Source organism: Acinonyx jubatus, chromosome A1 (assembly GCF_027475565.1).
Source record: "Acinonyx jubatus isolate Ajub_Pintada_27869175 chromosome A1, VMU_Ajub_asm_v1.0, whole genome shotgun sequence".
NCBI lineage: Eukaryota > Metazoa > Chordata > Mammalia > Carnivora > Felidae > Acinonyx > Acinonyx jubatus.
In genome coordinates, this window is record NC_069380.1 from 189,135,367 (window position 1) to 189,160,659 (window position 25,293).

Below are 25,293 nucleotides of genomic sequence, written 5' to 3' on the forward strand. Positions count from 1 at the left end.
CGCTGCAGGGCTTGAACCCACGAAGCTGTGGGATCATGACCTAAGCAGAAACCAAAAGTCAGACACTTAACAGACTGAGCCACCCAGGTGCCCCCTAATTTTGTGTGCATTTCATCAAGACATTTTGTAGTTGAATTTACATAGTGAGGTGCTAAGCAGGTCTAAAACTATCAAAGAACCACTTTGGCGAAAGACAGAAAGAAAGACAGAAAGAAAGACAGAAAGACAGAAAGACAGAAAGAAAGAAAGAAAGAAAGAAAGAAAATTCTAAATGTGAAAGGGTTTTAGTGAATCCACAAAGGTGTTACCATCTCAATTAACATCTCAATTACATCATCTCAATTACATTCACAAGACCACCCCTCTTCCTTTTACCGGAGAGGTTACAAATTCAAATGCTTACAGAGCCCCATCAGGGACAGCAAATGTATACAACAGTCTGGAGGAGTAAGGGCTGTTATAAGCCAGTGAGCACACGTCCCACCTAAAGGGCAATCCAGTTTCACTGAAACACCCTTCCCTCCACTGAACAGCTTCTCGGACTTACATGTAACTCTGGCCAAGGGCCAAAAGTAGCCCACGAACACCAAGGTGTTAAACTGAGAAGGATCCCTCACTGTTCACAAACCATTAAGCGCAGTATCTTTTAAAATGTATTTTGTAATGTAAAGTATGAAGCTGTTTTAAAATTCTCATTCTTCAAGAAAACTGTCATTTTAAGACGCTGTTCTATAAATACAGACTAGGAACGGAATCTTTAGAAAAATACTGTTCTTCATACATTAATTAAAAGGGACAAATATGGGTTATTTTTTTTTCCTCCCGAACGAAATGCAGCCTTTAATGCATCTCTCCAGGGTGGTTTCCTTTTACCATCTAGCAGATATGGGAAAATTACATGTGGAACATGCCAGCTCTGGTCTATGTTTAAATAAACTCTCTGCCCTATGGTGGGACAAGATGTAAAGGAATGAGTAATACATTTACTTTCTGTACATTCTTGGAACAATCCTCCCACACCAAAACTATTATTTATCTAAATCATGTAAAAAATATCTTTTCTATTTGCGGTACATCTGTACGTTCATTTTGATGGCATGTGATTATACAAAATCATTACAAGCACCCAGATTCTAATTGTAACAATGATGGTTTGCTTCAAAACTTTTCAGGTTCCTAGCCCTCTTCCCAAAGTCAGTTTAAAAGCTGGAATCATTTTAGAATCTTTAAGTGAAAGAAATGTTACTCTCTCAGGCCAAACAAGCATGAATCGATATCAAAAAGCAGCAATAACTAAAGTCATTATAATTTCAACAAAAACAATTCATGCCAAAGTCACCTGAATTTTAAATAAGCTTACTTGTCTCGCAGAGTAATAGAATTCCATAATTGTGAAATCTATACGTTTTGGTAACAAAGCTGCCAAAATACTTTGTGATAAATTTACGGACAAGAAGGAAAAAACGTAGGGTAGATTATGATAAGATTAGGGTGGTAAATGTATATCAGGTCAACCCACCATAGACAAAGAACTTCAATTTATGACTGATACAAAGATCAGAGCTTACAAGAATGAAAGCATCTCTCAGAGTGTGCCCCAAGGCTCTGTTTTGCTGCCTCCCCCTATTGTGCATCCTCTTTAAAAAATCTTTTGGGGCACCTGGGTGACTCAGTCACTTAAAAATCCAACTTTTGGGGAACGTGGGTGGCTCGGTCGGTTAAGCGTCCGACTTCGGCTCAGGTCATGATCTCACGGTCCGTGGGTTTGAGCCCCGCGTCGGGCTCTGTGCTGACTGCTCAGAGCCTGGAGCCTATTTCAGATTCTGTGTCTCCCTCTCTCTGTGACCCTCCCCCGTTCATGCTCTGTCTCTCTCTGTCTCAAAAATAAACGTTAAAAAAAAAAATTAAAAAAAAAAATCCAACTCTTGATTTTGGCTCAGGTCATGATCTCACGGTTCAGTTCATAGGATTGAGCCCTGCGTCAGGCTCTGCATGGACAGCATAAGCCTGCTTAGGATTCTCTCTTCCCTCCCCCACCCCGCGTCTGCCCCTCTCCCGCACAAGTGGACATGTGCACACTCTTGTGCTCTCTCTCTCTCAACATAAACTTTAAAAAATCTTTTAATTAAAGAGTAGGAAAAAGTCCTAGAAGTCCAATCCTGCTTGTCAAATGTATGCATGGCACAAGTTTCATAGAGTGATTAAAATTTTGGAGTATCAAAGTGATCTAAATAGATTAGAATACAGGGCCAATACCACAAATAAATGCTTGACAAGGTAAACGCCTATTTCTACATCCGAGCTCAAAATTAAATCCATTGCCAAATCATCACACAGAGAAATAATTGGATAATTACTCAGAAGGAACGGAGGGTTACACATGGATCCAAGCCCATCTTAGGCTGCAAGGGAGAAGGCAGCAGGAGGGGGAAGGAGGAACATGTGGGGCAGAGTTTAAGACCCCCCACCTGTGAGGCTTGCAAGCTAGGTGATCCCCGAACTTCACTTGAAGTCAGTTTCCTTCTCTATCAAATGGTGATAATAATTATTGCTTAAAGAATAATGACTAAATAACACAGTGAACATACTAGGGATATTAATAATAATGATAATAGCATCTATCACCTATTTGAATTATTAATTACAGGCACTATCACATTAATCTGTCTTCTGTTACAGTGTTTGGCACAGAGCAGGTGTCTAATAAACGATGGCTCCCATTATGAACTAGTTGGCCTTACAACGTTATCTGGGAGAATCACTCATAAGCATGTCATTAAAACATCCCCAAAGTTCCTGACTCTCGACTCCAGAGTCCAGTATCTGCAGCAAGCCCCAGAGACCCTGGCCCTTGTGGGGACCAGTTCTACCACAAGTCATGTCTAGAATTTCTGAACCTTTTAATGTAGGGCCCTCCTTTAGAATGGTTTATTTTCTCTGCTCATGAGGGCTCAGGAAGTATGGCAAGACTTTCTCAGTGGATGATCACATATGCCTCTTGACCTTTATCATCTAGGGGTACTTGGAAGAATGAATTTAATATTATGGCATAGACCACATTTTTGGTTGTATTGTTCCCAACATAACCTCAAAAATATGTCAGAAATCTATGTGGGTCTGAGTGATGTTACAGTGAATCAAAACTTAATTTTTATCTATTGGGTAAGAGATGTTATTTTGGAACACTTTGGGCTACTCTGATCAGGAGAAATTTAACATTTGGAGAACATTTAATTTAGAGAACATTCAGAAGAAGGTAGCTGGGATTATAAAGGCTCTAAACACCATATCTTAGGAGGAATAGTTTAAAGGCTATGAATGTACAACTTATGAAGCCTGGTTGGGGTAGGGAAGAATTGAGGAAAAAAGGGCACTCTCTCAAAATGTCTGAAAGGACTCTCTCAAAATGTCTGAAAGGATTCCCTGTGGAATCACGAATAGCTGAACACAGGCTATAAGCAGGAGGAAGGAGCTCTGGATAAGTAACCTAAGAACAGTGAGGTGACCAACAATGGAACCAAGCACATTAAGTTCTAGAAAATTCTACATCAGTAGAACTATCTGAGCAAAGGCCAAACTACCACATGCTAAGACTGTTGTAGAACGAATACCTCCCACCCGCAATATAATTTTAGATCACAGGTTTCAACCAAACACCCCCACAGACAGATCAGATTATGTTCAGTTTGGCCCTCCATGCTATTTTCCTCCTAAGATGAGTTGTGTAAACATATTTCAATTTAAAACATATAAGTAAAACTCCATACTTCCAGCTTCCTTTGAAAATCAGAAGATAAGGCAATACTCATAGCCAGACCGTGACAATCAGCTGGAGTCTGATTTTGATGGTCTCTATCATACTCTGTGGCTGATGCCATTTGCTTTCATATCTCCTTGGGATTCCTAAATTAAATGATCTCTGGATCTTCTTGACCCAGCACGATTCTGTAATCCAAATGGGAAGAACTCTGGATTTTGAACCAGAAGGTCCATATGTTGTCCAAATTGACTGAGTTTGTGTCCCTGGACAGGCTGCTGGAGTCCTCCAGTCTGTGTTTTTCTAATAAGGGTATGATGCGTTTCCCCACCATCTCATAGGATTGCAGTTAAGGATGATATGAAATCATTTCCGCAAGCAACACCACAGCACTTATCAATGTAAGATACTATCACCAAACACACAGATGGCTTCCTTATTCATTTCAGGAACAGAATGATATGGCTTTAGATATTTTCTTAAAATAAAAACAGATTTGATAAATATCTGAAATACCTATGATTTGAAAGGACCTAGATGAAATTACTAGAAGGCCTGATGAAAACAATAAAAATCCTGCAGTAAATTTTGTGTGTGTGTGTGTGTGTTTCACATCTTTAAGTTGAACAAAGTTTATTAATGTATTTTGTATCTGCTTTATACCACTTTGCCTACAGGAGCTTAACAACTTGACTTTTTTTTAAGTTAGACTAATATACATGGAGAAAGGAAGGCAGAACACTGCGACAATTTCCAGAAATTTCAAACAAACTTGACACCGAGAAAATAACACCACTCCTGAATGACTCATGCTAATTGCTGCATACATCACACGCACTGGATCATTACAAAACTCTCCATTTTCTTATATCTGATTAGAGATGGGGATTGTCAGAGAATCACTGGAGTGAAGCTACTAGAAGGAAGTGAGCTACAGAGTAGAATTTTCTGTGTAGAAACTGCAATCATCAAGAACTATAACCGGAGGTGTTTTGAGGAAAGACAGTGAGCCAACCAGGATCTAAAATCTTTAAGAATTTAAGAGCCATGACCTGGGGATCTGTGAACTACCATACCCAGGGACGGTAGCTGGTAATAGTCAAGGGTTCAAACTTTAAATCAAACAGCACATAGAAAGGCCCTATCCTCAGAAAGAACAAGAGGTTGGAAAGGAAAAAAACAAAGGCCAGCACAACCAGTGAGAGGGAGAGACAGGTGTGAGACAAGATGGAGAAGTAGGGGAAGGATTTGATTCTTACCCGAAGACAAAATAAAAAGAACAGAATAATGTTAAGGTAGCCAAAAGTGACAGGATCGGATTTGCCTTTTCTTTACCACAGCAATAAATGGTCAGGTTGTACAGTTGTTTAGGAATGTTAAGACTCTAGTTAATTAGAGGTAGGGAGAAATTCTGAGAAATGTCCGGGAGAAGCCTGGGTTTTTGATTTGCCTAACTGGAGCCATTTTACCGAGATAGAGAAGTGGAGAGTAGCAACACTAAGCTAGGGAAAAACTCTAAGACTTTGGATAAGAATAATCTTGTTATAAGCTTGTAACACAGAATATGATAAGTGTTATATTTAGATATAACTACCTTATGTTATGGTAGACTGTGAAGCCAGAATACGGAGGTTCAAATCCCAGCTCCACCATTTCGTAGCTGGTAACTCAAGCTAGTAGTTAACCACAACACCTTCAAAATGGAAAGATTCAGACTTCACAAGTGAGAATAAAAGGAAGGAAAAGACTGGCTATTCTGCATCCGTCATTACAAGAAACTGGTTTGAAACTCATACAAATTAAGCAAGCAAAATTTAAAAGCCAGCTAATCAGTGAGAGTCTCCCCTTCCCAACGTCTATCAACTCCAATAACCACACTTTCTCAGATAAAGGGTAGCCAACTACCTAAACCCTCTGCTTCTCAAAGCCAGGTAATCTCTGGACCCCACTGGCCATGCACCTCTCCTAATGCATCCCCTGCCTCTCCCTCAAGAAGACCGCGATCATACACGACTTGGAACTTCATTTATTTTCCTTCCTCTCAAATATATTATACACATATAAGCAATTTAGTGGTGCTTATTCTCGAGCAAAATGCAAAAATGTTATTATAAATATCATACCATAAATTATGTGTTTCTTATTTTTATTTTTGAGAGAGAGTGTGCACACATGCATGAGCAGGGGAGGGGCAGAGGGAGAGAGAGAGAGAATCCCAAGCAGGCTTCATGCTTGGCTCAGAGCCCAACAATGGACTCGATCCCATGACCCTGGGATCATGACCTGAGCTGAAATCAAGAGCTGGATGCTCAACCAACTGAGTCACGCAGGCACCCCATAAATAATGTAATTATCATTCAACGTTTTGATCTCACTACTCATCTCTAGGTTTGCGTATGTAGTCACAACTCACGTGTTTTCTCTGCCATGTCATCCACTGCATACATATTCTACAACTTATTTATTCACCCTCCTAATGATGAGCAGTTTGGTTATTTCCATTTTTTTACTATTATAAATAATGCTTGCATGAATATTCTGGTATGTGTCAACTGCAGCACATAAGCAAGAGTATCTAGAAGACATACACAGAGTAGCAGAACCGCTGGGTCAGAGAGGACACCAATGTCTAACTTCACAAGAAAATGCCACATTTCTAAATGATGGCCAATGATACACTCAAAGCAATGTATTAAAGTCCTCCCCAAGGCTTCATATGTTAAGGCATCTTTATCTGTTCTAATCAAGCAAGCATAAACAACATTTTATTGATGTCTCATTTTTCATTCCCCCAGTTACTAATGAGGTTTTGCAACTTTTCATACATTTGTTATCATATGTCCTTCCCAGGGTACCTGGGTGGCTCAGTCAGTTGGGCATCCGACTTCGGCTCAGGTCATGATCTCATGGTTTGTGAGTTCAAGCCCTGCATGGGGCTCTGTGCTGGCAGCCCAGAGCCTGGAGCCAGTTTCAGATTCTGTGTCTCCTTCTCTCTCTGCCCCTCCCCAACTTGTGCACTGTCTCTATGTCTCTCAAAAAATGAATAAATGTAAAAAAAAATTTATCATATGTCCTTCCTTTTCAGAGTACCTCCTACTAAAGCCCTTTGGCCATTTTGCCATTAGGTTATCTTATTCTTTTGTAGTAGCTTTTTACATATGCTATTCACTACTTCTTCATCATTTACATGTGTTGCAAGAAAATAAAAAATAACAACTTTCCAGTTTGTGGCTGATCTCCTCACTTTACATATATTTGAAGGAATATAAAACAAAGGAACCATAAAGTCAATGGTTTCTTTTGCAATGTCTAATAAAACTGGTAAGAAGCTAATGGGATCCATGAGGGGGGGGGGTGGCAAGAGAGAGGAAGATGGAAGGCAGATTATAAAGCTGTCTGGGAGTTTGATTCTGTGATTAGACACACACTCCTATTGTCTAGTATTTTGTTTATTTTCTTCAAAAAATACACAGGTGAGAAAAAACAGCCTATTATTTAACCTTGTATACAATTTACCAATTTATTTTACCTCCCATTCCACCTTCTCTGTATCAGACCTTCTTTCTAGGATACTTTTCCTTTGTATAGTTTCCATAGTGAAGCTCTATTTGTCTGGAAATGTCGTTTATTTTGTTCTTATTATTAAAAGGGTAACAAGTCTTGCTTGACAGCTTATTTTCTCTCAGGTGTTTGAAGAGACCCTGCCAGGTCTTCTTCTTCCACTGCTGTCAAGGAACAGCCTCCCGTCCGTGTTGATTGTGGTTCTTTTGTAGATGACCTGTCTTTGCTCTCTAGATGCTTCTAAAACCTTCTACCATTTGTATGTTTACGTTTCGCTATGTTTTGCAATTTCACCACAACATGTCTTGGTATGGACTCATTCTTTATTTTTCTTGCTTGTACTTTCTGTATCTGAGGATTGACATCATCCATCGGTTTTAGAAAATTCTCAGACATTATCTCTTCAAATGTGTCTCTCCTCCATTTTGTTCCTTTTCTGGGGCTCTGATTAAGCATATAACAAACTTAGTCTGTTGTTGCAGGCTACCATTTTAAATAACTGCCTTTAGGGGTTCCCCGGGTGGCTCAGTCTGTTAAGCATCTCTTGGTTTCAGCTCAGGTCATGATCTCACGATTCATGGGATTGAGCTTACGTGGGGTTCCAAGCTGTCAGTGCTTGGGATTCTCTGTCTCCCTCTCTCTCTGCCCCTCCCTTGCTTGCTCTCTATCTCTGTCTCTCTTGAAATAAATAAATAAATAACTGCCTTTATTCCTTTGAGGACTCATCTCTCTTTATTTTATATTCTACATGTGCTAATTCCAATAACTAAAAAAAGGGGGGGTATTTTCTGCTTTGTTTTATGATATCTCTGATAGTGGCTGGTTTTCTTGTGTATTTTTATCATCTTTGATTGTCGGATCACTTCTTTATCTTTACCCGTGGGATTCCTGTAGTCTCAAATAAGGCATGCTTTCCTTAGAGAGGATTTGCGGTTGCTTTTGCTGAAAGCCACAGGAGGCTACCAACCTAGGACCATTTGGTCCCCTTCTGGTCCTGATTTCATGCAGGGGTCAAGTTCTCATTTCTTGTTTCCAACCGGCTTACTCAAGGCTGATCCTCAGATACGGAGCTTTATGGGTATTTGCCTCAGAACAATTCTCATCATCCTCACTTGTTCCTTGCTCAGTACGTTCTACTTGAATTTCTGCTCAAGCTTTGTGTTTGTTTTCTTTGGGGTGGTGGTTGGGTATTTGGAGGGTTAGGGATTTCCCTTACTCCAAATCCAGCAGTGCATTAAACCTAGGTTTAACCATGATCTAGGTATTTTATACCTAGACCCTTTGAGACAGTCTGCCAAGTGAAAGCATAAAATAACTATTTTTAATTTACTGTTATAAGAGTTCAGTTGATATAATCTGGGTCATATAAAACTGTTCACTATCCATTATATGGTGGCTCTCTGATGACACGTTAGAAATGCCATCCAATTATGTCACTCCTACCTAATCACTTCCTTCTCTGGATCGTAGAGAATTCACTGTCTGCAAGCATCCAGTTTAAGTCTTAACTATAAACAATAGTTTATCGTTCGCAATATGCTCTGGGTAAGTGTATGCAATCTCTAAGTTCTCCAAAGACAGAAAGCATGGTCTTTACTTGTCTTCTATTCTCCCAGGACCCCAAGGACAAAAGTTCTTTGACCAAAAAATAATTGTTGGTAATTTCATGTGTTAAAAAAGAAAAGTTCACACAATTGAGTTAAAAATAGAATTCTTGAAAACAAGCACAAAAGAGACACAATTACAGATCTTCTCTTTTCCAAAACAATTCATCCATTTATCACAAGTAAAATCAATGATGAGAAATATAAATACCCAGCCCCCTTCTTAAAACTACAATTTAAACTGTTCACAGCAAAACTTCCTGGAGGAGGTGGGAGGGGAAAGGGTACCACCAATGCCTTGAGGGAAAATGAAACTCTTAACTTTGCACATAATAAATTGCATTTGTTTCTGTATGAATCTCCCTCTCTATCACATTCTTAAACAAGTGATGGGAAGCAGAAATCTATTTCCTCCTCCAAGAGGAACAACCAAAACAGACCTAATGATACAAGCACAATCCCTTACTGAATAAAATTACCAAGAGTCTAGCTACTCGGGTCCAATTTGTAATCAGAGCATCAAGCCATACTGTACGAAAATGTCAATTCTGGCGCAGCCTTGATGAGCTAAGATTGAACGCAGGGGCCAGTTTATCATATTCTCCCAACTGCCCTCTTTTAAAGCTGGCAGGTTCAGTTTGAGTACAAAAGGGTTTTCAGTTTGAGGGATTTTGCATCTGAAAAGGAACCACCGGACTGATAGTGTTTTTCACGGCTATGTTATTTTCTTAACAGAAATAAATGCACAGTAAACATCTAATATAAATATTTTCTCAAAATCAAGTAGTCCTATATATGTGTTTACATAACACTCTTCCCTGGGATGTATAAAAATAAAAATCTTGCTAAGAGTTGAGATATTTTTGCTGTTAAAAATGTGTGTCCTTCAATAAAAATATATTAACACATTTCAAGCATTTTGTTACACTCTGCTTTTATCTCTGTCTTTTGAGCTGGTGGGGGTAGCATGGAAGGAATACATTAAGGCAGGGTGGGGACAGAAGAACTGGCTGGTATTAACTCTGGGCTATTTCATTTCATTCTATTTCATTCAAAACAACAGATCTTAAAGCTGACAAAAACCTCACAACTTTGAATACAAAGTAAAAATTCCTCCCTCCTTTGGCTGGTATGGAAATTCCCTTAAAACTGGCTGTTTTACAAATTTCACTGAGTTCTTTGCGCGCCCATTAGGAGGGAGCTGCCCCGTTATTTTCACACTAGCCAACCTAGTGAGTTTGTTTTCTGATTCATTAATTTATTCAAGTGTATGTTCCTTCACTGAACATTTACTGGGTCCTTTGCTGTTTCCTTCGAACTCGCCAGAACTATAGGCAAGAGAGTTTCACTGAAAACTCCTGAACTTTAATATATTCATAGATAGGAAAATCTATTTTCTTATAATTGAGAAATTGCCATGTAGAGCCTTCTTCAAACCTTCTAGAGAACCCTAGTTGGAACATTTCTATTTGTGCAGCACACCTATCCATTGGCCTAATGCACCTCTTTCCTAGGAACCGAGATGAACTACTATAGTTTCTACTTCAAGTACCACTAGCTTCCTTGCAGGTTCTCTTTTGTGAAACTCACAATCCCTCCTCAGGGCCTATGTACTCACTCTCCCTCTGCTTGGAAGGTTCTTTTAGTAGACAACTCCTAGATAACATCTGGCTTACGTCTCAATAACACACAATTGTTTATCATTCTCCACCTGTTTTGAGTAAGTAAATGCCATTTACAGATTCATCAAGGACTAGAAGCACTGTCTGTCTTTATCTGCTATCTTCCCAGGATCCCAGAGACAAATCCTCAACAAGAGGATGCCAAGATCCTCAACAAATAATTGTCCATAGTTTCATGGTGTGAAAAAAGTTCATACAATAGTGAAAACTTTTTCTTTTGTTTTAAGAGAGAGAGAGCAGGGGAGAGGCAGAGAGAGAGAGAGAGAGAATATCCCAAGCAGGCTCCATGCGGTCAGCACAGAGCCCAAAGCAGGGCTTGATCTCAGAATTCATGAGATCACAACCTCAACCCAGATGAAGAGTTGGATGCTTAACCAACTGAGCCACCCAGGTGCCCCATTGTTTCTTAAAAACATGTGCAAATTCAGCTCAATTCACTGGGGCCTTCCCTGGCTTCACTCCCCCCCTCTCCCTCACACACTCACACACACACACACACACACACACACACACACACACACACAAGCAGGTTCACTCCAGACTTTAGGCCCTTTATCACTACAGTTGACCACAGCTAAATAAATCCCAGCACATCCATTATACAGCTCAGAAAAATAAAAAGGCAGCTCAGTACAAACATATGTCAACATTCACCAAGATGTACCATTTAAATTTTAAAAAACGAGGTCTGTTTTAGGCTGTCATTCACATGAAAGAGGAAAATCATGTGCATATTGTCCCCAGATGTAGTAGGGAAAATGCAGAACACACTAGAATCATGGTTGTACCAAGAAAGAGGGAACTGAGGACTTGGGATCAGAAATGGAAGAATGCTTCCTTTTTGTCAATTTGTATCGGTTAGCATTTTACCATTTGCACACAGTGTTAAGTTAAAACTTACCATTTTTTAAAAGATCTGCCCCCCATCCCAGGACTCATCAGAGCTTCCAGAAAGAGTTCTTTGTACACCCAGAATGGCAAAGCCAGGCTCTCATAAGCTCTTCATATTAATGTCTTTAAACCTAAGAGTAATGGCCTCTGAGTTGAGAAGGCGGAGTGGCCAGAGAGAGAGGGGTATAGGGAGAGAGGACCTCCTAGGTGGCATTAATGCTTCTTCCATCCTCCAGTATCATAGCCTTAATCATATGATCAATACATCTGTGGAGGTCCACGGAGGAGCCACCACCAGCTCTGCCTCTCCAAAGACCCTTTAAGCCACAAACACCCACCACCAAACTCATGCATCACAGATCAACTGTCACTCAAATCTCACAAAAAGTCTCTACACGAAGGGAGTGAGTCAAGGCTAAGTCAGAAGGCAGATACCATGAGCAACCAATGACAACAATCCACTATCAAACTGATGCTAAATTATGGTCCAGCATCCACAATCAAAGATGCCTTTACTCATAGGTGTGAGTGGGCACCGGGAGCCCAGGTCTAACACTGTCTCTGTACTAGCTCGTCATGGTACCTTGGACCAGGGAAAATAGTTATCCTTCCCCGGGCCTCACTTTCTCCACCTCTAAAAATCTATAGTGGCTGATTAGGTAAGCAGTTTTCAGATTGTGGGTTTCACACCATTAGTTGTGAAATCAATTTTATGGGTCACAGCAAAATTTTTTAAAAAAAATAACTAGAATAGAATGGAAAGCATCAGAGTATATCACCCATGTTAAGGGTAAGTATCATTTTTTGAAACTTTTGTTTCATGTATATTTGTGAGTATGTTGTATCTGTATGTGGGTATGTGCACAGTAATAGAACAGGAAATACCACAAAATAAACACAGTCAAGGTAAGTGTTATTTTTTTTTAAAAAATCTTTGTGTCCGTTGTGTGTGGCTATATACTAGATAAGGATGTAAAACGTTTCTTCATGTACATTATAGTCATTTGAAAGCCACAGGACAAGACAGATATTCTCTAAGCTCCTTTCAAGCTAGGAATTTTCTAAGTCAACTGGAGACAGTATGACCTAGTGAACTTCGAACCTAAGAAAAGCCTGGGTTCAAAGCCCTGCTGTACACTGTCAGTGGTAACGATTTGATGCACATTAACCTTTCAAGTGTCAGCTTCCTTAGCCTTCTCTGAAGATCCCACTTGGAGACGGGGGTGTCTGGGAATAGGGAAAAGGAAGAGATCATGTTCCCTCCTGCCCTTTTGCATTGCTGCTCCCCAATATTTTCCTGCTCAGACTACTACTTTCTTTCTTACTATTCTAGGCAGATCCTGCCCAACTTTGGGGTATATTTGTCAATCTATGGTAACATCGCGAGTCCCATACCTGTAACTACAACACTGGGCTACTGGGCATATGAAACGAGAAAAAAAAAGAAAAAGAAAAAAAAAACATGGAAGGAACTTAGGACCACCTCAGTACATAGTAGGACCTCAATAAATGGCAATAGTAATAGTGGAATTAGAAGCCATAGTAACAGGTGGTGGTGGTAGTGATGATCGAGTTTATCCTTAATGGCTATCAAAATGCCTCCAGCAGGGTCAGACATATGGATGAGATAGTAGGTCTAAACAGATGAAGTAACTAAATGATATCCTGCTCAGAAAGTTTTAATTTTAATAGAGGACCACAAAATATTCCAAATTATTTGAATCCCAAAGTAATTACTTTTTTTTTCATTCCAAGATTGTATTTAAATCCAAGTTGGTTAACATAGAGTGTAGCATTCATTTCAGGACTAGAATCTAGTGATTCAACACTTTCATATAACACCCCGTGCTCATCACAAGTGCCCTCCTTAATGCCCATCACCCATTTAGCACATCTCCCACCCACCTTCCCTCCAGCAATACTCAGTTTGCCCTCTATAATTAATAGTTTCTTATGGCTTACCACCCTCTAGGTTATTTTATTTTTCCTTCCCTTCCCCTATGTTCATCTGTTGTGTTTCCTAAATTCCACATGAGTAAAATCATATGGTATTGAAATCGTACCATTTGCAATGACATGGATGGAACTAGAGTGTACTATGCTAAATGAAATCAGTCAGAGAAAGACAAATACCATAGGAATTACTCCTTCATGGACGGACTTAAGGAACCCAGACAATGTAGGGAAGAGAGTAATTCATTCTGGTGGTAGGGATACAAAGAAAGATGCCTCTCCCTTGCACCCAGTCCTTGAAGACCAAATCATAAATAGCACCAATCATCTCAGACTGATTGTGGTTGAGAGGAAAGAGAATTCTTAACGGGGCCTTCTCTCCTTGAATAATCACAATTTTGTTACTTTTGGTTGGTTTGGGCAAACACTTTGGGATGCGGGGAAGGTGCTATGTTGAGAGATTTCTGCTGCCTTGTCAGCACTGATTCTAATGTTTCCAAAAGATCATCCACAATAATTCGCACCAATGGTCGGTGTCTTACTGTCTCCATGATATTGACACCATGTGATAAAGATCTGTGTGTTAACAATGTCAGAGTAACTGCCCACACTTCTGTGCCTGTGGATGTATTTAGGCTGGTCCATTTAGTCAGACACCAAAGCATCCTGGAGGGAGACACAAAGGTCCTAAGGTGACTACATCCCACATTAAAAAAAAAAAAAAAACAAAAAACAGTCAAGAAGAAAGAGGAGCCTTATCTGAACCATTATTCTGCCAGCAACTCTCAGCCAGGGGTTTGGCAATGCACTTCCATATATCCTTAAATCTCCCTGAAATATTATGTTTGAACATCAGAAGAAGATCCCTGTCAAGCCACATTTCCTTGTTTGAAAAGCAGACTGGGAATCCCAGAAGCCCATATGACCTTGTCAACACAGGACCTGCTACCTGCAAACTCTCCTGCAAACTTCTCTGAAACTTGAGGTTTGTCCTAGCTACACACTACCTCAATCTTGCTTTCCTCCTTTCCAGCATGGGCTTGATCTTGGAATTCTGTAGAGGCCAGGCTGTGTCTGTGCAGACGGCTTGCAAGAATGCCTTCGAAGCAAACAAGTAGCTTACCACAGATGTGTTAACGACTCTCAGCTGTGCATTAAGAGTCCTGAGCTAGCAACCAGAAGCCTCTGGAGTGCACAATGGCTCTAGCACCTATTTGCTGGATAACCTCAGAAAAGTCCCTTCCTTCTCCGGGCCTCAGTTTTCTCTGCTACAAGCTGGTAGAACTAGATTATCTCTATCTTTGGTTCTAACCCCAGAAGTCTATTTTTCAAACTTTTGGGCTGAGAAACAAAAGTGTTTTTCTGAGCAGCTAATTAAATGTACAGATAAAATCACGTTAACTTATATATCAGAATGTCCCTTCTAATTATATCTTCAGCAACATCACAATGGAACTTGCCCAGAGCTACCAACATAGTTAACCAACAACTACTGGTACCATTATACTCCTTCTATCTGAAGAACTGCTGCCTCTGGGAACATATTATACTTTATGGTTTGCAGTTCCAATGGTTGGGTGTTTGTCTTTTAGAGTTTAAACACAATGGTCACTTTTTCTGGGCCACCAAGAATTAGCTCAAAGTTACAATTGGTCATTCAAAAGTATTGTGTGAGTTTTCTGTACGTCATGTACTGTCCTGGCCCCTGTAGCTACAACTTCAATTAAGACAAGATTCCTGAACTCAAGAAGCCTATACATAGACTAAGTAGCATATAGAGAAAAGTAAAGAGAAATGTACATACACTACAGTTTAAGTAGAGGAACACATTATAAAGACTCGTAACCCAGCCATTGAGGAGTCAGGGAACTCTTACTAATCCATGAAACTCGCACCAATTCCTGGAAAAGCACAAGAAAATTTGGGGAGGTAAAGTAACTACCTATTACTTTTCAATTCAAAAGATCCCCACCTAGAACTGTTCTACATCATGTTCTATGTAATGGATTTAATTAAAATACAAACCAGAATATGTTGCGTACGCAGCATCATTTCTTAATGTGTAAGAAAACAACAGGGACTCAAACCAATGCAACAGTAAGACTCTGGGGAAGTTTAAAAGGACAGATCTGGATTTCAAGTCTCCGTCTGTTACTCAGGATCTGGGTGACATGGGCAAGTTGCTTAACCTCTGTGTTGTCAGTTTCATCCACAGTTAAATGGAGCCTGGCACAGGACAAATGTTTAACAAGTACCACCTAATAGATGAGTCCTTACCACATGCCAGATGCTGCGCTCAACACTTCAGTCCCTGACGAAGATAAGTCCTAGCAGCATGCACAGAAGGAGCATCCCGTTACTGTCTTCAATGTCCAGGGGAAGAGACAGAGGCTTAGGGAAATTCTATAAGCCGATGGAGGTCACGACAGCCAGCAAGTTGGAGGCAAGCCTTAATCCCTAGTTGTCTGCATTCTGAGCCCCAGTCTTAACCACTAACGGTGTTTCTACCTTCTACTTCTCCGTTGCCAGCCAATGCCAGAAAAGTAGGTTTTCACCACTGAAATGGCAAAACATTCCCAGTGTATTAAAGACACAGTAACTACCTGTATATTCCTTGGTTTGTGTTCTAGTCAAACACCTGCCATTATTTAAAACACATGTTATCAGACAATTGCTTATCAAAGCCACCTGAGTCTCCATTATGATTCTTCAATAAGAGGTCAGGGTTAAAAGCAACAGATTCAGAGGATAAATCTGGATCTGAAAAGGGAAAGATGACAAAACAGTTTGCTGGACAAGATGTCTGGCCCCTTTGGCCACTTTTCAATGAAATGGAAGGGAAAAGATGTTGAGGTCACTGAGAAAACAATTTAAGTGGGCCAGAAAGAGACACAGTGTGTGTGATGGCTCCTTTTCACCTGCAGGAGACACTGACATAGTCTGAGGCAGTCAAAAGGGTAATAGTGAAGAGGAGGAAAGGGGTTTTTCTTACACCACAGCTAGATCCACTAAATTGGGAGACGGAGCTTGACACTTTTTGACACAGCAGCACATTGGCCTGGCTCATGGTGTCATTTTGTGTCAAGTATTAGTACAAATACCGACACTGATGCATTGAAGGAGCATTTGATGTTTCCTTAAATGGTTTCCGACTTGGCACAAGAAAAACCAAGTGTAACAAACATCAGTGTGATTGCTATACCTCTCAAAGAGCTTTCAAAGTTGCCTCTGGGTTGACCAGCTTGTTTCCTTACCCATGGAACATTAGCAAGAGCTGCAGAACACACAGAGTATACTACTTTTTGTGTGTCTGCTTTGCTGGAAGGGGGAGGGACTTGGAGAGCTCTTGAAGCCGTTTGAAAGTCAGAATCCAGGAGCTACGGAATAACTGGGGCAAATGGTAATGTGCAGATGCAGACTTGGGGCACCGATAAAATGGGCTCTTGGCCCCAAGGTTCAGATTCAGTAAGCCTCTGTTGGGTTCCAAGAGCTTGAGTTCCGACTGAGATGCTCATGTGACCTTGATGATCAGCTAAGTGCAATCAGCACTGGTCTGATGGGGAAAAGGCTGGACTGAGACTCAAGCTATCAGGGTGCTAGTCCCAGTTCTGGTACCTCCTGGGTGTGGGATCTCTGGGAAGTCACTTCTTTGTTTTTTTCAGCCACTTCTCCTTTCCCTCAATTGATAAGGTGGGGGAGAGAAAGTCTGTGGGAAAGATCTCCAAGGATCTCTCGCTCCATCAGTCTCAAACATAGTGTAGGGGTTAGGGGCCACCACGGAGCATAATTAGGACCTTAGACCCTCAAGGCATCGAACCTTGGTCCCCGTTTCAGCACTGCTGCTCTCCAGTTGCCGGACAACTTCTATCATTTCTCCAGGACAAGTAATATAATTTCTAACTCTCAGTGTCCTCAACTGTAAGTATAAAATGCCGATGATAGGGGCACCTGGGTGGCTCAGTCAGTTAAGCTCCCGACTTCGGCTCAGGTCATGATCTCACAGCTTGTGAGTTCGAGCCCCATGCTGACAGCTCAGAGCCTAGAGGCTGCTTCGGATTCTGTGTCTCCCTCTCTCTCTACTCCTCCTCTGCTCATGCTCTGTCTCTGTCTCAAAAATAAACAAACATTAAAAAAGATTTTTTTTTAAATACTGATGATAAAAAAAAAAAACAGCACTTACGGCATAGTTTTTTGTGATTAAATAGTTTTGTGTGAAATAGGCAGTGCATGAAGAGTGCCCAGGACAGTGCCCTGCTGAGTGCTCAATAGCTGTTAGTTGTGGATACCTCTGCCAAGGTCAGCCAGAAGAGCTTCCTGCTGTCCCCTGGAGCTACTGTGATTAATGAGGTTCAGGGAAAGGTAACCCTGGCTGCACAATCCTTGGTCTTGTCCTTTTATCAAGAGAAATTCAAGGAAATGAGCTTTTTGGGAAAGGGTGGGATATTGGAGGGAGGGCATTAAGTCACGCCTCTTAAGAGGAAACGTGGGAACAAATCTGAGAAAGGCATTATACAATCTATACCATGTTTATCAAAGTGTGGTTCAGGGATGATGTGCTGTAGAACCAACCAGGCGGTCATTAAAGAAGCCTATTCCTCTCCCTACTGGATCAGACTCCCAAGGGGGTGGGTCCAGCAATCTGTTTTTCTCATGAGCTACACAGGAGTTGGAGGATCACTGGCAAATATAGTTGATGAAAAAAATCCTCCCCCTAATTCTCCAGTCCTGTGTTTACCCGGGCAGGGGGAGGGGGGAACAACACAGTGAAGGCAAATGAACTTGTGCATCTGTGCATTTACCAAGAATCTAAACTTCTTACATTCTTGTCATCTCCAGTGCAGCTGGGTTCCAAGCAAGTGTCCAATTTGTGCATAATTCACAACTCCCCAGAGAAACAAACACTAGCCAAGGGCTGGCTACTTACGGATGTGGATTATGTCAACTTCCTTAGAATGGCAGCATGGTTTGTAAAAATTAAATACAAGCAGTGAGTGCCTCTCCACTTCCTCTGCCTTCCCCTTCCTCTGCTCTGCTCTCCCACCCTGTCTTTCCTCCCCCACTGACTTCACCCCTGTTTCCACTGCTTTCCCTTTATGCTTTCTGTGCTCAGGCTCTTTTGTTCAGATTTATTTTCTTTCTCCCTTCCTTCCACTCCTCTCTCTCTCCTATGTTTGCCCCCTCTACCCTGCAGTTTTCCTTCTCTCTTTTGCCTCTTTCTCTCTCTCGTTTTGCCCCGGGGGTATATGTGTGTCTCTCTCTGATTCCCCTCCTGTTGTGCCTCTGTCTGTGGGTCTCTCCCTGTCTTTCTATCACACACAATACCTCATTGCCCCTTCCTCCACTTGATGCCTGGCTCTTGGCTCCGCTCTCACCAAGGAGCCTCCAGGGGGCACACTTCTGGGCAGGCAACCCTGTGCCCCATGCTAAGTCAGCCAGCGCCCTCTATAAGAGGTTCGGTCTACTTACAAGTTCTTGGATATCTGCTGCCAGAGACCCCCACTGAGGAGGGTCCTTCAAAGGAATAGAAACGAAATCTGGGCCGGGAAGATGCAGCAGCAACTACAGAGTAGAAACAGGAGGGCCCGAGGGCTCTAGTACCTGGAGTGTCTCCCGCACGGGAAGTCACGGGGCCAAGCCTAGCAGTGGAGGGTTCTTCTGCAGTTTGGTTTGTCTATCACTCCATTTCCAAGATACACACGAGGGCAGGCAGTGCAGTGGGGGTGCCAAGGGGGTGGCTGGGAAAGCTTCAGCCTCTTAAAATTTCTATCAGTCTTCTCAGAGCCCACTAACCTCCCCAAAACACAAACTCTAAATAAAAATTGTGTGTCTGCTTTGCATGTAGCCTCCAGACCACGCTACAACCCCCGACAACCCCCCAGCTGCCCCTCCATCTACCAACCCTAACCCATCTCTAAGCACCTCTTTTATAGACATACCAGAGCTCCTGCCAGGAGCAAGGGTAACTTTCCGGATCTACAGTTAGGCAAATTGAGGGACAGAGAAGTTGCACAGCAGGTTCCAGAAGATGTTCCTCTGGAGTGCCGCTGCTATCAGGACCCAGAGTATTTTGCATACTGGAAAACACCAGAGGATGGTGAGTTCAGAAGAAACTTTTTTCAAGGCTGAACCACAGCCTCTCTCAATGTGAATCTCCCTCGGCAGGGGCAGAACTTCGTTCCTAGTTTCTTCCGGTGCAGCTCTCAAACTCGACGGGTCCGCACGCTAATCCGCGCCCACCACCTGTACACGCGCTTTCCCCCACCCTGAGCCCTCTCTCTGGGTCTTAGGATGAAAGTGTAGGAGGCCAGGCCGGTAAAGAAGAATAAACTCAGGCCATGGCTCCTAATGCTCCCGCAACTCCCCCCTCCCCTTGGTGGAGTATAGAGGGGCAAAATGCTGAGGTTTGGCCGGCTGCCCAGCCAAGGGAGCGGGAATACCCGCCACCAGGGACCGCAGAAGGCAGGGGCTCGCGTCTGAGGACCAGCCAAGTCCGCGTCGCCCCAGCTGAATGGCCCCTCAGTTGCCTGCAAGTTGAAACCTCAGTCAGGCACACAATGAGGCCGCTGTTTTCCGACAGGAGGCATTTGGATGCCTCACACACTCAGCCCAAATCGGGCCTGAGAGCAGAGCGCATTTCCTTACCCATGTTCAGATGCGCCCCTGGATGCGGTTCAGTTGCGGTTCCCTTCCCGCGTGCCTGGCTACAGGAAGCCCGTGCAGGCCACCTGTTGAACTCTGTCCGGCCGCCCTAGATCTTGCGCCCTCAAACCCGCACTGAGAAGCAGGGCTTCCAAGGTACCCAATCCATCAGCAACAGAAAAATTCACTTGCGCCCTCCTCCTATGGCTATCTTTCCTGCTCCCAATCACACACATACACACTTCCTTAATATTCCAGCAGTCACTACTCTTTAATGAAGCGCGCTTAGCCTCCCCTAGGGGCCCGGGCTGCCCGTGATCTCCGAGCGCGCCCAGGCGGCAGCGGATCTCCAAGCGCTTAGCTGGGTGTCTGCTTAATGCGCGAGCGGCAGAAAAGCCCCAAATGGCACACTGAGGGGGAACAGTCCGTGGCCTGCTCTAGGGAGCCCCCTTGCACCTAGGGAACCGGAAGGGGTCTCCTTCCTCGGTTCAGAAATGAAGGCATTTGGGGAAATCCCGAAGGCAATCGGATTGGGGGAAACAATGTTGCGTTTCGCAGCCAAATCCCAGGATAGGTGCAAAGGGGCTCAACTTTCTGGTGTCTCCCTGCCTTCCCTGCAAGCAACTAGCTGGGGGGAAAGGTTCGCCGCCTCGAACGGGCTACTCACCCCTGGGTATGAACGCTGCCCCCGCAGGGGACCCCAACAGACTGACGCGCGTGGAATCCGTGGAACGCCTGGGTGTCTCGCTCGTCTCCCGGGCCACGCGGCGAAGGCTACGCGCTCCAAGCGGGGCAGCCGAGGGCAGTCGATCCCATGGGTGGCGAGTTGGCAGAGGGCGCGCCGCCCGGCTGGGGGCGCATCGCTCCCAGGGCTGGCGCAGGCTGCAGTGGGGAGAGGGGCTCCCGGGGAAGTTGGCGGCGCTGAGGGTGGACTTCGGACTTCGCGCTCGCTTCGGCTCGAGCGGCCGAGCGCGTCCTCTGGGATAGACAAGGGACTCGCCGGTGGAATGGGGGCAGGCGTGGGCCGTGAGGCTGCAGGAAGCCTCCGCTGGCCGCCGCCTAGAAGGAGCACAGCGGCATCGCACCGCCTGGAACCCCCAGCAGCGGCTGGAGCACAGAGCGAGAGAGAGAGCCGGGCTGCCTCCTCCCGGTTGCGGGCGCCCCTAGCTCAGAGCCCGGCTCGCCCCAGCCCGCCGCGCCCCTCCTCCTGCCCGAGTCCTCCTCCCCTCCGCTGTTTCACCAGCTCGCAGGGCTCGCGGGGCTGGGCTTGGGCCAGAGGCTGAGCGGAAGGCGACCGCAGAGCCCGCAGCATGGAGGGCGATCTCGCCGGCTAGGGCTCGGGCTCGGGCTCGGGCTCGGGCTTGGGCTCCGGCAGCGGCAGCAGCGGCCGCCGCCTCCCGCGCGCCCACGTGCCGGAGCCCCGGTGTGCGCGCTCCGGCCGGCCGGGCTGGAGGGAGGGAGCTGGGGCGAGCCGCGGGTGGGGGTGGCGGGGAAAGCCTGCACACCCGCGCAGCGGAGGGGAAGCCGCCGAGAGGCTCCCTGGGGCGCAGGGCTTCTGGTCTGCAGCTCCGGGAAGACTGGTGTGCAAGGTTCCCCCAGCTCCCTCCTCCGTTTGCAGAACGGAGGGAGCCTGAGCTAAACCCGGGGCGGGGGGGGGGGGGGGGGGGCGGCGCTCCACTCCGCAGGATCAGCCGGGAGCCGCGGCCGGAGGCGGCTACGTGTCTCCACCAAAGGGACGGGTTCCAAGTATCCTTGAACCCCCTCACCTCTCCGGGGAGAAGAATAGGGTTCGGAAACACCGAGTGAGGGAATATGCGGGTTCCCAGAGAGAGCTTGTTCCGGCTGGCCCCGCCTTCCTCCCAGAGTGAGCACTTTTCCCGTTAACCAACAGACTCCAAGGGGCTCCTCCTTCCCGGGAGAAAGGAGTTGTCTTGCAAGATGGGCCTGACAACCTCCAAGTGACAAATAATTACTGAGCACTCACTTTGAGTGATGCCCGAGCAGTGTCCTGAATCGTCGGGCCCTCCCCGGTTTCAAGTTGTGTTCTCTGTTCTTCGAGCCCTTTAGCAGGCCCTCCCTGGGCCTCCTGGCTCCAACCAGAAAATGAGGCTCCTTCCTCATTGGAGTAAGAAAGACAAAACAAATACCTGTGAGAAATTTTAAATTAGAAGACACTTCAAAAGATGTGTAATAAATAATTTGATATTAACAAGAAACGTGATTATTTTTTTATAAAGTTACAAAATAGATCTCTAGGGAAACAAAAACTAGCAAAATCCACTTATTATTGGGCACATGTGTAGTTACTTAGAGATCTTTGTCTCCAATCTTGTCATTATTTAAGCGGAAACATTGAAGCTCAGAAAAGACAAATGGCTTGTCCAAGGTCACACATAATCCAATTGGTTAGTCTGGTCTTCTACTGGCAAACCAATGCTTTCTCTGCCACACACCAGGACACAGATTATACTCAGCAGTATTGTGAGGAGACATCAGCAAAAAGGGGGAGATGTTTGTTTCCTCTGGGTTTCCAAAAAAAAAAAAAAAGGCTTTGTAAAAGTGTTGGGATTTAAGCTAAACCCTAAACAGTAGGCAGGATTCAGATATCTGGAAAAGCCAGACCATGCAAGGGGAGGGAGAGAGGTCACAATGAAAGATGAAGAAGGACGTGTTACAAGAGCAGCAAACAAGTTTGGCAGGAGCAGAGAGCTTGCCTGGGTGATGGGAGCCACTGAAAGGTTTTAAGCAGTAAAAGAAAATGAGAGCTTCATTTTATGATAATCTATACGTCCTGTACAGAATGGATAAAAAAAGGGGGGGAAGAGATGAGGGAGGAGGAAGGAGACGGAGTGGGGGGTCAGGTGGGAAGGGAAGGAATTGCAGGCAGAGAGAACCATCAAGGCAGCTATCCAGATGCAAGTGGTAGAAGCCTGATGAAATGTGGTGGCAGGTAAAGCTGAAATCAATGAAACTTCCTAACTCTGTTCTTTTAAGCCTCCTTTATAGGAAGTACTCTGCTGTTAATTGCAGGGGACACTGTATGGAAAGGGGCATGTGTTTGAGATACAATGGAAAGCTGGGCGCCAACCCTCAGAGACTGAAGTGGAGCTTTTCACAGTAACTGATCTGAAGCTTATCTGGTCCCTTGGTTTAACATTCAACACTGGGGAGCTGGACAGCAACAGCCTTTAGAGAATAATGGGCTAAGTTAGGATTTCTATCAATCAACCAAAACAGAAAACCAGAAAGGGAAGGGGAAATCGTGTTTTCTTTTACTCCTTGGAGGCTCTTGAAGTCACAAATGAATGATTTCAAGGGCCTCCTCGGGTTCTTCCAGTGGAAATAGTTTCTCTGTGTAGCAACCCACGATGTGGACCAGCACCAACAGCATCTCAGGCTTACCAGGCACAGAATCGGAGGTCCCACCCTCCGATTCCCAATCAATCAGAATCTTTGTCTTAAGATTCCTAGCTGATACATTAAGATTCCTTTCTCTATCTGTTCCTCTCCTAAGCTAGTGTTCTTCAAACTTTTGAGTGTGATGCATGTTTTTTCAAAAGCCATATATTATACCACAGTGACACACAGACACACACACACACACACACTTATAATTTAAATAAATGTTTCATAAAACAACACATATCTTTAACATACAGTTCACTTCAATATTTTCTATTCAATTTATTTCATTAAAAAAAAAAAAAAACGCTGGCCATGCCCTACTAATAGATTCCATGACCTCCTAAAGAGCTGTAATTTGGGGCTTGAGATTTATTGAGCCATGCTATCAATTATTTTATCTTGGATTTTGTTTGCTTGTGTGTGTATCTTATCTCCTCCATTAGACAGTGAATTCCTTGAGGCAAGGTTCAGATTTTTTATCATTGAACTATAGATCAGAGTTAACGGAGGGTTCTGTATGAGGTAGCAGCTCAATAACTATTCAATGAGTGAATCCATTAATGCATAAACCGATGGAAGCCAGGGACTGGGGCAAGCCGAGGGAAGAAGAGGACAAAGCTTGGAGTGTAGAAGAACCTAAGCCAGGAAAATATTTACCCAAAACTCCAGTTCCCTGAAGCAATATCAATGGACTATGAGCACAGAAGGTCATTTCTAAAACAGTCATGCATTCCAAATGCTCCACTGTTGGCCAGAATCTTCTTTGCCAATGGTGTTCACCTTTGTTGCTTCACAAAATTCGAAACGTTGGGGACTTGAGTAGGAGGGAAAGAAGCTGAGTAGCAAACACAGAATCTTAGAAAAGGAAAAGAAATGGGGAAATGAGGAAGACATATCCGTACAAACCTAACATGAAAAGAGGGAAGCTTCACATGGTCTTGTCGTCCTGGGACCAGGGTCTCTGACAAAGAGAAGAAAATAACTGGGAGTGGATTTTGTTCGAATACACAGAGATGCTTGGCAACGATATCTTTCCAAAACGAAATAGATTCTTTTGGAGGCAATGATTTCCCTGCCACAGGAAAGAGACCACAGAGAATGAAGAAGTGCTTGCTGTTCTTAGACGGAGTGGAGAGTATTATGATTTATTTCATATAAATAAAATCATAACCTAAAATGTGCACAGTAGAGTTACAGTATCTCGTGGTATAGACATCTCAAGTGTCCACCAGTTCAACCCCCTATTTTAAAGGAATCTGTATGGGGCACCTGGGTGGCTCAGTCAGTTCACTTCTGACTTTGGCTTAGGTCATGATCTCACAGTCTGTGAGTTCGAGCCCCACATCGGGCTCTGTGCTGACAGCCTGGAGCCTGCTTCAGCTTCTGTGTCTCCCTCTCTCTGCCCCTCCCCTGCTCATGCTCTGTCTCTCTCTGTCTCAAAAATAAATTAAAAAACATTTAAAAAATTTTTAAAGGAATCTGTGGAAGTTATCACAGAGTTCCTTATCATGAGATATCTAAGAAAGCTATAGCTGAAGTAGTTCATCTCGGACTTTCAAACGCAGGCATATATATTTTACACAGGAATGCCACAGATGACACGGGAGGAATCTCTAATTCAAGGTGAAGATGATCAATGAGTTACCTGAAAAGGCTGGAGTGGATATATTTATTGAGTATCTACTATGGACTAGGCACTGGAGCTGCTATTTCTCATGCTTGAATTTCATAAAATCCCCTTTCACAAAAATCCATGAAGTAGGAGGTTCTCATCTCCATTTTGCAAGTGAGGAAAGGCAGG

At 43.7% G+C, this 25,293-nt stretch overlaps 1 protein-coding gene across 2 annotated transcripts in view; it reads right to left on the bottom strand.

Annotated features, from left to right (window-relative positions):
* Positions 1-21,166, bottom strand: part of SGCD (sarcoglycan delta) — a 934,755-nt gene extending 913,589 nt beyond the window's left edge. The window contains exon 1 of one of the 2 annotated variants that reach the window (XM_027077705.2): positions 20,755-21,166. The gene's annotated coding sequence lies outside the window, so the exon portion shown is untranslated. Of the gene's footprint in view, positions 1-20,090; positions 20,689-20,754 lie in introns of those variants that run through there. The other variant, XM_053199779.1, reaches the window with a different exon arrangement.
* Positions 21,167-25,293: the final 4,127 nt, after the last annotated feature.